The following is a 15,541-nucleotide window of genomic DNA, read 5'->3' as shown; positions in this document are numbered from 1 at the left end:
GGATTGGGGGGACGGGGACATTTAGGTAAAATGTAAACGAAGCAGGGCTTCGATAGCACCAAAGCAAAGCAGGATCATGGATGAAGGGGGCGAGGTGAGCGCTCGACCCAAAACTGAACAGGCCCCCGTTTCCTTGGAAACCGCAAAGTGAAAGTGCCCGTGTGGAACGCTGTCTCCAGAAACCTCTCCTCCGAGGTTCTGCACCTGGACTGGAAATCCAGATGGCTTCCTTGCGCCTTCCGTTCTCTAAGAAGGAGCGCGGCGTTCGTTCTTGATGTACTTTCAAAGAGCAAAGTTTCTAGTCTGTGATTTAAAGAATCGGGGATGCCTGGGTGGCTCAGTCAGTTGAACGTCTGCCTTCAGCTCAGGTCATGGCCCCAGGGTCCTGGGATCGAGCCCCGCATCGGGCTCCTTGCTCACCGGGGAACCTACTTCTCCCTCTGCTGCTTCCCCTGCTTCTGCTCTCTGTCGTGAGCGCACGCTCTCTCTCTGAAAAATAAATAAATAAAATCATTAAATAAACAACAACAAAGACTCCATAGCCGCTCAACGATGGGAGCTGGTGGGTGCTTTACCACAGCGCCGCATCCTTCGCAGTATCCTTGTGAAACTTGCCGCTGACTTGCTCTGTCCTCCTAGACTGACAGAGAGCAGGGCTTGTTTCCACTTTGTCAGTTCCAGCCAGTTTATTATTTTCTCAAGTTCAAAGCCTGCAGAAACAGTGATGCTCTTTCTAGCACTGTCCAGGAGAGAAAAAAAAATAAGATTGAGATATTATAAATCATTTCTTCCTGGCTTGATGCATTGAAGGGGTATAGACTGGTGTATAGATGATCTCGATAAACTTTCACGAAGTTCCACGCTAGAGCAAGCACCTCTGCAGTGTCGCCCGTGTAAAAGGGTACAGGTTTCTACACATTCGTGTTCGAGATCCTGCCTATGATAGAATGAGGCACTGGGCAAATTAGTTGTCCTCACTGAAATGTGGGTCAGCTCGCACTGAGCACGTTACTTTGCACACTCTGAGCCGCATTTCTCTCATTTGGGTTAGTGCGAGACTTAAAGGCATTAACCGGTACCTATATTTACCATTGTTCCTGTCCCCCAAAATATGTTACCCAAGAGCTTTGAAATGCAAAAGAAAGTCTGGAGGAGGGGACCGTGGAGTCATTGATGTGCTCCTCCTAGCAGATGGAGGACCAAGAAATAAGTGCCGTTTGCAAAGGGAAGCAGCTGCCTGAAAAGACAGTCTCTAAGAACCAGAGACACATGAGATGTTGTCTTTTCTAGCACATTATAATATTTCTAAAGTTAGGCTACAGCGTAAATCTATATGTACATTTAATATTTATTTCCTTCCTTCCTTCCTTCTTTCCTTCCTTCCGTTTAAACAGGTTCCACACCCAGCATGAAGTCCAAAGCAGGGCTTGAACTCATGACCCTGAAACCAAGACCTGAGCTGAGACCGAGAGTCGGACATTTAACTGATTGAACAATTCAAGCCCCCAATACAGTATTTCCTTTTTTTTTTTTTTAGATTTTATTTATTTATTTATTTGATGGACAGAGCGCACAAGGAGGCAGAGAGGCAGACAGAGAGAGAGGAGGAAGCAGGGTCCCCGCTGAGCAGAGAGCCGAACGCCGGGCTTGATCCCAGGACGCTGAGACCATGACCCAAGCCGAAGGCAGAGGCCTAACCCGCTGAGCCACCCAGGTGCCCCCAATACAGTATTTCTTATTTCAACATGTTTGGATCTCTCTCTCTCTCTTTTTTTAAAGATTCCATTTATTTATTTGACCGAGAGAGACACAGCGAGAGAGGGAACGCAAACAGGGGAAGGAGGACAGGGAGAAGCAGGCTCCCCGTTGAGCAGGAGCCCGATGTGGGGCTCGATCCCAGGACCCTGAAATCATGACCTGAGCGGAGGGCAGACGCTTAACCACTGAGCCACCTGGGCGCCCCTTGGATCTCTTTATGGCTGTTATTTTCTTTTAATTTTATTGCGTTGCCATCAGTGACTATGGCTTGATTTCTGTCTTGAATTTGCACTGTGTTTTGTTTGGTTCCTAAATGTTCAAAACTAGTATATCTTCCTGGTGTTTTATACTTCTATTAATACGGAATGTTTCACATTACCTTTTATTGCTTTTTGCGGTAAGCTCCATTTCCCCCATTACCAGAATTGTTAGTATTGTAATACTGTATATTTTCCGATGTCAATATTTTTAGCCTTCTTGTATCACTTTCTTCAGGGTTTATCTCCTTATAAACCGCATACCCCGCGTCTGTCTCATTTACCAGCCTCTCTGGCGAGAGTTGAATTTCACTCGTTCATGTCGTGACTTCTGTTACATTTGGGCTTACTCCAGCCGCCTGAATTTGTACCTTAAATTTACCATTTTTTCTTCTAAGTATATTATCTTTCTTTCTTTCCAACTATGTCAGACAAATTCTAAGGTGCGGCTACGTCACCCCCTCTTCCTCGAATTCACACCTTTGTGTCACTGTCTACGCTAGACTGTGAACGGCTCTTCTGGCTGCTTCTAAACGGCGGAACTTGGCGAAGGTATTGAGGTGGGACTCCCAGGGCTCCCTGGCCTCGCGCATCGGACTCTGTTCGGTGTTAGACTCGCTCACTCCGGAGACCCTTCTCGCCGGCTTGATGACTGTGAGTGGATCATTTAGACAAAGCTTACACTGGATTGGATATTTAATAATTTTCTCTCCCAGTAAATAAGAGGGAGGTCAGGGGCGCCTGGGTGGCTCAGTGGGTTAAGCCTCTGCCTTCGGCTCAGGTCATGATCTCAGGGTCCTGGGTTCGAGCCCCCCATTGGGCTCTCTGCTCAGCAGGGAGCCTGCTTCCCCCTCTCTCTGCCTGCCTCTCTGCCTACTTGTGATCTCTCTCTGTCAAATAAATAAATAAAATCTTTAAAAAATAATAATAATATCTTAGGGATGCCTGGGTGGCTCAGTTGTTAAGAGTCTGCCTTCGGCTCAGGTCATGATCCCAGCGTCCTGGGATCAAGCCCCACATCAGGCTCTCTGCTCGTTGGGAAGCCTGCTTCTCCCTCTCCCACTTCCCCTGCTTCTGTTCCCTCTCTCGCTGTCTCTCTCTGTCAAATAAATAAATAAATAAAATCTTTTAAAAAAATATCTTAAACAAACACACACTGTGTTGTACCATGTAGTGTTATTTTATTGGTGGGAAATTGGCCAGACGTAAGTATACATCAGTGGTGTAACAAATGTGTTATGGTACAGCCTTATGATGATTTATTTATTTATCTAAGAGAGAGAAAGAGAGCGTGGGATGGAGGGGCAGAGGGAGAGGGAGAGAGAGTTCCAAGCTGACTCTGAGCTGAGCACAGAGCCTGAAGAAAGGGCTCGATCTCACAACTCCGAGACCATGACCTGAGCCGAAACCAAGAGTCATTCGCTGAACCATCTAAGCCACCCAGGTGCCCCTGAGATGTGATTTTTTAAAAAATAAAATGCATATCATTAATTTGACTATATGCAGTTTTAGATGAAATCATTTTTATTTTATGTCATTCATACCAGTAATACTCATTTTGACTTTGATAAAAGACTGATAATTTGTATTCTTTCTCAGAAAACCTGTGAGACAATTATGAACTTCTTGATCATTCGGGATTCTTCCATTCTACTAGACCATCTAATACTTGGCCAGTCTAATTTCTGCACATATGTAGGTCAGTTTTCTCTATGACACAACAACTCAACAACTGTCCGCACTATGGCTAGTACAAAGAGCGGTGTATGAAAATACTCAGAATGTCCAAAATGACAGAGTTAAGGTGTCTTGCTTCAGTAACAAGATTATGAGGTAAATAATAAAATTTCCTCCTCAATTTAGGAACTAAATACCAAAAGCAGACTAAAAGAGGTTAAGTGTTACATCTCTCTAAAACCAGAAAAAAAAAAAAAAAGTAAAGACCACTGTTGGCGCACAAAATAAAATAGAATGAATTAGCACAAAAATGTTATAAATACCACTGCAGAGTATTCAATGTTCTTGGAGAGCACAATAGGTATACAATTATATACTTTGAGAAATGTACAAGAAAGAATTACTCCAAAGGAATGAAAAATATGGTGCGGAGCTATTCATAGTCTTCTTCACAAAAACAAAATTCTGAAAACTCCAAGTGGTAACCATGACCTTCTAAAAACGGTGGAATATTTACAAGAACATATACTTTTTATGAAGATTTATTTTTTCACAGTCAACATTCATTTACATTTCCCCACATTTACACTAACTTTCTTTCACTCCTTTTTGTAACATGGGCCTTTTCTCTGGGATCACTTATTTTCTACATTTAGTTTAAGCTTTAAAATTTCCTTTAGTGAAAACTTCTTCATGTGTTATTTTTTTCTTCAGAAACTATCTTAATTTCATCTCAATCTTGAAAATTTTTTTGGCTGACAGAATTCTTGGACATAGTTATTTCCATTTGACATATTGAACGTGTGATCTACTGTTGACTGGCCGCCATTTTTTCCCACTCTGAAGTCAGCTCTATGCTTCACTGTCGCTCCTGTGGAAACAGTACTCTCTCCCCCGTTGCTTGTTATTTTACTCTCCATTTGTTATTTTTCATATTTTTAAAGGGAAATTTCAAAACATACACTAGACTAGAAATAATCATAAAATGGACTTATGTACCCATCACCCACTTAAAAAAATTATCAGTGTTATTCCTATCTTGTTTTTTTCTGTAGTTTTCTTCTTATGATAATACCATATACCATATCATTTTAGCATAAATATTTTTTGTATGTATCTCTAACAGGTAAAAACTTTCTTTAAAAGGTAACTACATACTATTGTGATGTCCATATTTTAGTTTTCCTTAATGTGTATGTTGTTGTTCTGTTTGTTTTAGGGAGGGAGGGACAGAGGGAAAGGGAAAGAGAACATCTCAAGCAGGTTCCATACCCAGTGCGTGAGCACAAAGTGGGGCTTCATCTCACAACCCCGAGATCATGACCTGAGCCAAAATTAGGAGTCAGACGCTTAACGGACTGAGCCACCCAGAGTTTAATGTGTTTTAAAACTGTCTTGTCACAGTGATAGTTCAAGTCTCTTTCAAATAGAGCTATATCATTTGTATTGGATGGATTTGTCTTTTTTTAGTAACAACTTTAGAGAGATATAATTCGTATAGTTTATCATTCATATAGTTTAAAAATTCATCTTTTAAAATGTATAATTTAATGGTTTGTAATCTGTTCACAGAGTTGTGCAATCATCAGCACTTTAGAACTTTTTCTTCACTCAAAAAAGGAATCCCATGCACGATAGCGGGCATTCCCTCCATCTTCTCCTGGCCCCTGAACAACTATTAACCTATTTTTGGTCTCCATGGATTTGCATATTTTGGACATTTCATGTAAATGGAATCATATAATATGTGACCTTGTGTGTCTAGCGACTTTCACTTATCATGATGTTGTCAAGTTTCATCATGTTCAAGTTTTATCATACATCCTATGTGTCAGTGCCTCATTACATTTTATGCCAAATAATATCCCGTCATAGAGATATGCCACATTTTGTTCATTCATTCATCCTTTGATGAACATCTGGATTGTTTCCAGTTTTTGGCTCTTATGAATAATGTTACTATGAACATTTAAGTACAAGTTTTTATACTTACACATGTGGGTATAAATACAATTTGGGGTATAAGTTTTTTTTTAAAGATTTTATTTATTTATTTGACAGAGATCACAAGTAGGCAGAGAGGCAGGCAGAGAGAGAGAGGAGGAAGCAGGCTCCCTGTGGAGCAGAGAGCCCAATGTGGGACTCGATCCCAGGACCCTGAGATCATGACCTGAGCCGAAGGCAGAGGCTTAACCCACTGAGCCACCCAGGTGCCCAAATTTGGGGTACAGATTTAAGAATGAAATTGATGGTGGGGCACCTGGGTAGCGCACTCAGGTAAGCATCCAACTCTTGGTTTAAGCTCAGGTTGTGATCTCGGGGCTGTGAGGTTGAGGCCTGGGTCGGGCTCCATGCTCAGCCTGGAGTCTGTTTGAGATTCTCTTTCTCCCTCTGCCTCTGCCCCTCCCCCTGCTTGTGCATGCTCTCTCTCTCACGTGCGCATGGTCTCTCTCTCTCTCTCTCTCTCTCAATGAATAAATAAAATCTTTAAAAAAATAAATCGCTGGGTCATGTAGTAACTCTACATTTAACTTTTTGAGGAAATGACACATTGTTTTCCAAAGTTGCTCCTGTTTTACATTCCAACCAATAATATATAAAGGTTCTAATTTCTCCATATTCTCATTGAAACTTGTTACTGTCTTTTTGATTTAGTTTTCCCAGTGTGTGTGAAGCAGTATCTCATTGTGGTTTTGATATTTGCATTTCCCTAATGACTGATGATGTTCAATATCTTTTCATGTCTTTTTTGACCATTTGTATATCTTCTCTGGAGAAATGTCTATTTGGATTTTTTGCACATTTAAGAACTGAGTTATTTGTCTTTTTTCTGAGTTGCAAATGTTCTTTATATATTCTAGATATGTGTTTTATCACCTATATGTTTTGTAATATTTCTTTCCATTCTGTGGGTTGCCTTTTCACTTAGGTGGTATTGTCCTTTGAAGCACAGAAGTTTTTAATTTAATATAAAAAGAACTATACACTATAACTAAATAAAATCCATCCTGGAAATGCAAGCTTTATGTTAATTTTGTACCCTTCGACCTTGCTGAGCTCCTTTATTACCCAATATTTTGTGGAATATTTAAGATTTTGTATATATGGGCGCCTGGGTGGCTCAGTGGGTTAAGCCTCTGCCTTCGGCTCAGGTCATGATCTCGGGGTCCTGGGATCGAGCTCCGCATAGGGCTCTCTGCTCAGCAGGGAGCCTGTTTCCCATCTCTCTCTGCCTGCTTCTCTACCTGCTTATGATCTCTCTCTCTCTGTCAAATAAAGTCTTTAAAAAAAAAAAGATTTTGTATATACAAGATTATGTCATCTGCAAATAGAGATATTTTTACTTCTTTTTCAATCTGGATTGCTTTTGTTTTTCAATCTTGCCTAACTGGCTTGGCTAGAACCTTTAGTACAATGTTGAATGGAAGTGACAGAGTTGACATCCTTGTGTAGTTCCTCATTTTAGGGAGGAAACATTCAGTCCTTTTTTTTTTTTTTTAAAGACTTTATTTGTTTATCTGACAGAGAGAGAGATCACAAGTAGGTAGAGAGGCAGGCAGAGAGAGAGGAGGAAGCAGTCTCCCCGCCAAGCAGAAAGCCCCATGCAGGGCTCGATCCCGGGACCCTGAGATCATGACCTGAACTGAAGGCAAAGGCCCAACTCCCTGAGCCACCCAGGAGCCCCACATTCAGTCCTTCTTAAGTGTGATGTTAGCTGTGGGGTTTTCTAGACAGTATCAGGTGGAGGAAGTTCCTTTCTACATGTCTGCTCAGGCTGCCATGACAAAATACTGCCAAGTGGTAGGTTTAAACTATGGGCATTTATTGTCTCACAGTTTTGGAGGCTAGAAGTCCAAAATCAAGGTGTCAGTAGAGTTGGATTCTGGTGAGGCTTTTTTTTTCTTTTAAGATTTTATTTATTTATTTAACAGAGAGAGACACAGTGAGAGAGGGAACACAAGCAGGGGAAGTGGGAGAGGGAGAAGCAGGCTTCCTGCCGAGTGGGGAGTCGAAGGGAGATACTTAAGAACTGAGCCACCCACTCAGTGGGTTAAGTCTCTGCCTTCGGCTCAGGTCATGATCCCAGGGTCCTGGGATCGAGCCCCACATCGGGCTCTCTGCTCAGCAGGGAGCCTGCTTCCCCCTCTCTCTCTGACTGCCTCTCTGCTACTTGTAATATCTCTCTCTCTCTGTCAAATAAATAAATAAATAAATAAATCTTAAAAAAAAAAAAAAAAAGAACTGAGCCACCTAGGCATGCCGCGCATCTTTTTAAAAAGATTTATTTATTTATTAGAGAGAGAGAGAAAGAAAGAGCATGCAAATGGGTAGAGCGGCAGAGGGAGGGAGAGAGAGAGAGAAAGAATCCTCAAACAGACTCCCTGAGTTCAGAGGGCCCTGAGACCATGACCTGTGGCAAAATCAAGAGCCAGCCACCCAACCGACTGAGCCACCCACGTGCCCCATGGTGAGGCATTTTTTTCCTGGTTTACAGATGTGTTCCTTTCTGCTATGTTCTGGTGTAGCCTTTTCTGTGTGTGTGTTTGTGTGTGTATAGGAAGAGATTGATCTCAGGTGTCTCTTTTCTTTTTTTTTTTTTTTAAGATTTTATTTATCTATTTATTTGAGACAGAGACAGAGAGAGAGAACACAAGCAGGGATGAGGGAAGGGCAGAGAGAAAAGCAGAAGTATACTCCTTACTGAGCAGGGAGCCTGATGCGGGACTCAATTCCAGGGCCCTGGGATCATGACTGGAGCCAAAGTAAGACGCTTAACCAACTAAGCCACCCAGGTGCCCCATCTCTTCCTTTTCTTATAGGAACCAGGTCTACCAGATTAGGGCCCTATCCTTATGACTTCATTTAACTCTAATCGCCTCCTTAAAGGTCCTATTTCCAAATACAGTTAGGGGTTAGGGCCTCAATATACGAATTTTGTTGAGGGAATGCAATTTCGTCCCTAACACCTTGTATTCCTAGTTGGTTGAGTATTTTGGTATTGTTGTTGTTGTTTTGTGGGGTTTTTCTTTTTTTTAAATCATGGAAGGGCATTGGATTTTGTCAGTTGCTTTTCTGCAACTATTGAAGTTATCATGTAGTTTTTGTTCTTTAGTATATTAAAAAATGGTATGCTTCAAAAAATGGTATGTTATACTGGCATTGGTTTTTTTTTTTTAATTTTATTTATTTATTGGACAGAGAGAGATCACAAGTAGGCAGAGAGGCAGGCAGAGAGAGAGAGAGGAGGAAGCAGGCTCCCCACCAAGGAAAGAGCCCGATGTGGGGCTCGATCCCAGGACCCTGGGATCATGACCCGAGCCGAAGGCAGAGGCTTTAACCCTCTGAGCCACCCAGGCGCCCCCTGGCATTGGTTTTTAGATGTTAAACCAAACTTGCATTCCTGGGAAAAATTCCTCTTGGCCATAGTGTATAATCCTTTTTTATGTTGCTAGATTCTCTTTCCTAGAATTTTTGTTTGAGAATTTGTGTGTGCCTATCCATAAGGGATATTGATCTATACTGTTTTGTTATATCTTTTTCAGGTTTTGATATCAGGGTAATACTGGCCTCAGAATAAGTCAGAAAGTGTTCTTTCCTCTTTTGTTTTTTGGAAGAGTTTATGAAGGATTGGTGTTAATTCATTTTTTGAGGGGGTTGTTAATTCTTTAAACATTTTGATAAAATACATCAATGAAGTACGTGGTCCTGGGTTTTTCTTCATAGAAAGTTTTTTAAGATTTTATTTATTTATTTGACACAGAGAGAGAGATCACAAGGAGGCAGAGAGGGAGGCAGAGAGTGAGAGGGAAGCAGGCTCCCTGCTGAGCAAAGAGCCTGATGTGGGGCTCGATCCCAGGACCCTGAGATCATTACCTGAGCCAAAGGCAGAGGCTTAACCCACTGAGCCCCCCAGGCACCCCCAATTTTTTTTTAATTTAAAATTTTTATGTTAAAGTAATCTCTACCCCCAATGTGGGGTTTGAACTCATGATCCCAAGATCAAGAGTTGCATGCTCCAGCAACAGAGCCAGCCAAGCACCCCTCTTCATAGAAAGTTTTAAAAAATTATTAATTCAATCCATTGTTCAATTTGTCTATTACTTCTTCTGTAGTTTCACAGTAGTTCTTATCTTTCTAGGAATTTGTTCATTTCACCTAGATATCTAATTTGTTGGCATACAGTTGTCCATTGTATCCCCTTAAAGGGAAGTTACAACATCATAAAGCCCTCTTTTCTGAGATTCAGTCATTTAAAAAAAAATGCACCTTGTTTGTTGCAAGACATTATTTTCAGAGTTCTAGAAAAGTGGACTTTGACGGTGTTTTGCCACTGTTCTCATTGTTTTAACGGTGAAGTGAAATTTTGGATGCCCTCACTCTGCTGTTCTGGAAGTGCTTCTGACTAATGAGTCTGTTGAATATCTACCCATATATGTGTTTAGGTAAAAATGAATTTAATAATGTCTATTTTACTACCTTACACCCTCCAGGAGAGCTGGAAAGCCACATTTGGGAACTCTCATCCAGCAACGATTTCCAAATCACAGCCCAGAACTGGCTCCAGAAAGATGCTTCCGTTTCTGCTGCTGCTTCCAACACGGGCCTGTCCACACTAGAACCTGGACGCCGCTGCTTCCAACACGGGCCTGTCCACGCTAGAACCTGGACGCCGCTGCTTCCAACACTGGTCTATCCACGCTAGAAACTGGACGCCGCTGCTAGAACCTTAGTAGCTCCATTAAGGAAGCAGCTGCCACAATGGCCGACACCTGTCTTAACACCGACTCCACTAAATCAGTTTGATACACTAGTTCCTGTCTCCAAGTCTAGTGTAGGAGAATTCGGATGGACAGGCCACATGTCAATGCTCTGGCTCTAACAAAGCCTGGGATGAGTGTTAGTGCTTGCTTGTCACCAAGACTCACAGGAGAATTCTCCAGACACGGGAAGGCTGTCTCCATTCTCCATATAACACATACAGCGTCATAATTAAGGCAAAATGACTTCCACCTTAAATGCTCACTTGCCATGATAAATCTTGCTTTTCCGTAAATCCTCTTTACTCTTAGAACCACCTCACACCACACTTTTTTTCACGTTGTTTATTTGTTAAAGAAGAAATGGAACATTCTAATTGTCGAGTTCCCCATATTCTAGATTTGAATGGTTGCATTCTTTTTTTAAAGATTTATTTATTTATTTATTTATTTATTTGAGAGAGAGAGAGAGCACGAATTGGGGGAGAGAATCTCAAGTAGACTCCTCAATGAGCATGGAGCCTGACGTGGGGCTCGATCCCGTGACCCTGACATCATGACCTGAGCCAAAATCAAGCGTCAGCTGCTCAACCACCTGAGCCACCCAGGCGCCCCTGGATGGTTGCGTTCTCCTGGTTGTTTAACATGTGCCTTTGTTTCTTGTATTTCCTGCTTCCTGGTAGTTGGATCTAGATTTAGCTACTTGGAAGGTTTTTCTCTTTTTTTAAAGATCGATGCATTTTGTTGTATGTAAATGACATCTAAGACACACCTCCATTTAAAAAAGCAAAAACAAAACAAAGAAACAAAAAAGCCAAGGGAAAAGAAGAACAAAACATGCAGATGGCGGGTCCTGTAGTTAGAAAATTAGATTGAGCTTCATGCCAGTGAAAGCTAAAAGAGAAACCCTCCTACCACCTGATTCTGCGGCACAGGCTTTAGATATAAAAGTAATTTCTCTTAGGTGCCTTCGATGAGGGCTGGTCTCCTTGAGGACAGCTCTGTAGTGTGTCCGTTAACATGTTTCCTAAGCCATCCCTGACCGTATACACCAACGTTAGCCCTACGGAGCGTGTCTGCAGCGAGAGCCGAGCGGGCAGGCATCGTTAGGTCAAATGAGCGGCTTGGAGGCTCCGATGAGATGAGGACAGAGCTGGGGAAGCCGTGAGCCCTTAGGCGAGGGTTGCGGAGTTGACTGCCCAGTGCGACTGAGCCCCCGAAACTCACAAGTGGCTCTGGCACGGGCCCCGGCCCACGCGCGTGGCCGACAGATGGCTGCGTTACAGGCGCGCTCTGCGGAGAGCCACCGAGGGCCCTCCTGGGCACATCCGCTGAGCTCCGCGTAGCAGAGGCTCCCGACTGGGCCCCCCCATCCACTTTCCCCTTCATCGTTTAGTTACAGAAGCCTCTGAGTCCTGACTGGACGCACGGCCACCCAAGGGCGAGGCTCCACGTCCCAGCGTCCCTTTCCGCAGAGTGCGGCCGCACCGATGCGAGGGATGCCAGGTCGTATCCTTTGAAAAGAAACAGCTTTGTTTGCTTTCCCCGGTGCAGTGTAGACCCGGAGCTGACCTTGTGGGCAAGGTCAACACCCCAGGGTTGGCTGGACAACAAGATAGAAGGAAACCGAGGTCCTGGTGACCTTGTACAGGTAAATCTGCCCCAGCCCATGTGAACCTCCCCTGGACGCAGTCACCCCGGGGCCCAGAAGATGGAAGCATCAACGTCAAAGGGCCACAGAGCATCAGGTTCTCTTTGTTTTAGCAAAGACGCGGGAGGCAGACTCCAGAGGACTCCCCCAAACCTCTCGAAAAGTCAACTCACAGGTCACTTCCTCCAGGTCAGAAAACGGTGGGCGTCACGCCAAGTTAGGCTTCCTGCTCCTTCCCTGGGAGAGGCCCGGCTGCATTCCCGGAGCAGAGGAAGGGGACGTTAGTACAGCCCAGCCCAGGGCATCCACTGCGGACCTCGGCGGAATCCTCAGTAACTGGAGATCCAGACGGCTCCCCACCAGCATTAGGCCGGGACGAAAGCTCCGCACTTCTGCACTCGTCGTGGTTACCTCCGAGAACAGGCCGGGTCCAGTAAGGCGTGGAGTGGGGCAGCTGCTGGGGGGCTGTGTGCGGGTCAGCGGAGGGGAGTTTGGATCCCCAGAACGAAAGCCACAGCTGGGAAGAGGGACAGGAAGCCTCCATGTCCATCCTGCTTCTCTGGGGTCCAGAGGCCTCGGCGTGCAGCTGCTGTTCCTCTTGTGCCGCCCCCCGGTGACCGAGCTTGGGTGGGCAGCAGCCACCACCGATGAATCCCAGCCACCGGCACCTGCAGTGGCTTGCGAATCGCGTCGAAGAGCCCCAAGTGCCGGACCGTGGTATCTGCTGGGCCGTGGTTGGTATCGCTGTGCCCAGACACTGTTCCCTGGCGCGTGGCTGCCTAGAAAACTCTGTAGGACCCGGAGCGGCGAGATCCAAGGCCGCTACGGACCGCACAAGGGCCGGGCTCCACCGCTGCGGAGACGCCCTGGGCCCTGGGCCCCACGGGGACTGCGTCCTCCTTCACTAGAAGGTCACAGGACTGGTAACGGGCACTCTGGCTCTCCATCTTGCTGGCCTTGCAGTCTGGAAGAGCCCTTGAGCTTCACCATGAGCTCATCGAAGTTGGCGCTGGCAGGGGGGCAAGGGCCCTTCTCAAAGGGTACCCTGAGTGGTGCAACACCTCCACGGCTTCCCGGCCTGACCTTGGGTGCCAAGAGTAGAGGCAGCTGTGTGGTGGGTCTCACAATCCACAAAAAATGTTCCTTGCTTCGCTGCCGCGAGCATCATCTCCCAGTTTCCAGCGAGGAGCTCCACGGTCTGCTGGACACCCCTGCCCTCAGCCACAGGCGTCTGGGACACACAGGTCGCTCCCACGGTTCTGAGCTGGAGGGTGGCAGGTACGAGCCGCTGAACCACAGCATTCTCCAGCTGCCCACCCTCAGTGAAGCCGCCAAACGCAAGGTTCTGTGCAGAAGGTTTTCCTCTTTGTTGGGAAACATTTTAGTTTCACCAGATGTATCTCCATACAGATTTCTCGATATTCTTCAAACTCACAATTTGTTGGTATATCGAATCTGTAGATTGCATTTCATCACTTCTAGAAAAATCCCAGCCATTTTCTCTTCATATATCGCCTCATTCTCTTTTACTTTTTTGGGGAGTGCCGAAAAGGAAGGGCCGAAGGCGTCTCTGCCATCCCTCCCCAGTGTGGTGTGCTGTACTCACCTTCCCAGTGGGCTCCTCCGGGAAGCTCTTGATTCTTCATCTAAAACTCCAATCAAACATGTTATACCACCTACTGGAATTTTTATGTTCTCCATGACAGTTCTCATGTTTCTGTCTTTCCATGCTGAATTTTGGAAAGTATCTTCTCATCTATCCTTCAGTTTACTAATTCTTAACTTGTATCTACTCCGTTTTTAGACCCATCCATCTTTAGTTTTTAATTTCATTTATTGTTTTATTTGTAGAAGTTCTGTTTGATTCTTTATCAGATCTATTGTGTTGCTTTAAGTTTCCTCTTCCCTGAGGTATTTTCAAACTTGTATTTCAACGCAGTAAGCAAGGAGACCTGATATCTTCCGGATTTGTACATTGTGTTGGTTCTCACTCATGGTGGATTTTATCATGTACTGGTCATTATGTTTGAAAAAACCTTCGTGGAAACCATCAGAAATCTAGGACAAAGAAATGATTTTCATTTCCTTTTTCCAGGCACTTGAGGCCCCTTACCTTACTAGATCTTTTTTTTTTTTAAGATTTTATTTATTTGACAGAGAGATCACAAGTAGGCAGAGAGGCAGGCAGAGAGAGGAGGAAGCAGGCTCCCTGCTGAGCAGAGAGCCTGATGCGGGGCTTGATCCCACGATGCTGGGATCATGACCTGAGCCGAAGGCAGAGGCTAAACCACTGAGCCACCAAGGCGCCCCTTACTAGAACTATCTTAATCTAAATTCTGGGATTAAGGTTCTCTTAACTACGTAGGTGAGGGAACTGGGTTCTCAGGTCTTTCGGAAACTCTTAGTTTAATGGAGTAATTGGGGTATCAGAGTCTACACTTGGGGGTGGCCTACGCTTTTGACTTCTTTTCCTTTGTCTGGTAAGGCCATCAAACCCAACTTTAAATGCCAGGCGTACTTCTCTCGGTTTTGACCTTCTCTAGATTTTAGCCAGGTGAATTTTTCATTATATTTTTAGCTTGTTTAGTTCTTTTAGGAAGACTTAAAAATCTTTTTTATCCTGCTTATGCTCAGAAGCATTAATTTGAATTACTTAGGCCATAGTTGCTGAAAACGGAAGCAAGTATTAAATACTTTTTGGACAAATGTCTAATGAAAATTTTATCTCATGTAGATGTATACCTGAGTACATGTTCTTACCCTATTATGAAGAATGTGCTAGTGCGCGGAAATGTGAATTATGTACCGCTAAATAAAAAGCAGTATCATGTTAGCATGTTATGGATAATTTGAGAACTGACATCTTTACCTAAGGTGTTCTCTTTTCTCATGGCAACAAATGGAGTTAATAAACTGTGACCATTGTTCCTAACCAAGTTATACTAAGAATTTGCATACCTTTCCCAGAATTATCAAGAGAACAGTAATTAATGCCTGTGTATTTCCTGGCTAAGTGTCTGCTTGATTGTTTCTGTTAAAGGCAGAGGAGTGAAATTTGCCCCCCTGGAGTCCTTAATGAAGTAAGAGGATGATTTTGAGGGGCAAATATTTATAAGCAGGAGAACTGAAAAAGATTCAGATTAAACAACACTTGCCTGGTAGTACTATGGATCTTGGTTACGGGTCAGTGGCAAATCTCTCTACCTGCCACTAACACCAAGACCCTCCTCTCTTGGGGGTTCAAGATGAAAAAAAGAAAACAAAGGAAGAAAGAAAGAGAGAGGGGTACGGAGGGAGGAAGGAAGGAAGAAAAAAAAGACAGAAAAGGAGGAAGGAAGGGAGGGAGAGAAAGACAGATGGAGGAAGAAAAAGGAAAGAGAGAGGAAGGAAGGAGGGAAGGAAGGATGGATGGATTCCACTGTCAGCGGAGAACTGGAAGT

At 44.1% G+C, this 15,541-nt stretch overlaps 1 pseudogene; it reads right to left on the bottom strand.

The window, feature by feature from the left end:
* Nucleotides 1–11,250: 11,250 nt before the first annotated feature.
* On the bottom strand, nucleotides 11,251–13,470 carry LOC111149177 (annotated as a pseudogene).
* Between the last annotated feature and the right edge of the window lie 2,071 nt (nucleotides 13,471–15,541).

This window comes from Enhydra lutris, unplaced genomic scaffold, assembly GCF_002288905.1.
Source record: "Enhydra lutris kenyoni isolate GAN:26980312 unplaced genomic scaffold, ASM228890v2 scaffoldscaffold21, whole genome shotgun sequence".
Classification (NCBI taxonomy): Eukaryota; Metazoa; Chordata; class Mammalia; order Carnivora; family Mustelidae; genus Enhydra; species Enhydra lutris.
This window is presented reverse-complemented; position numbering and strand designations above follow the sequence as displayed.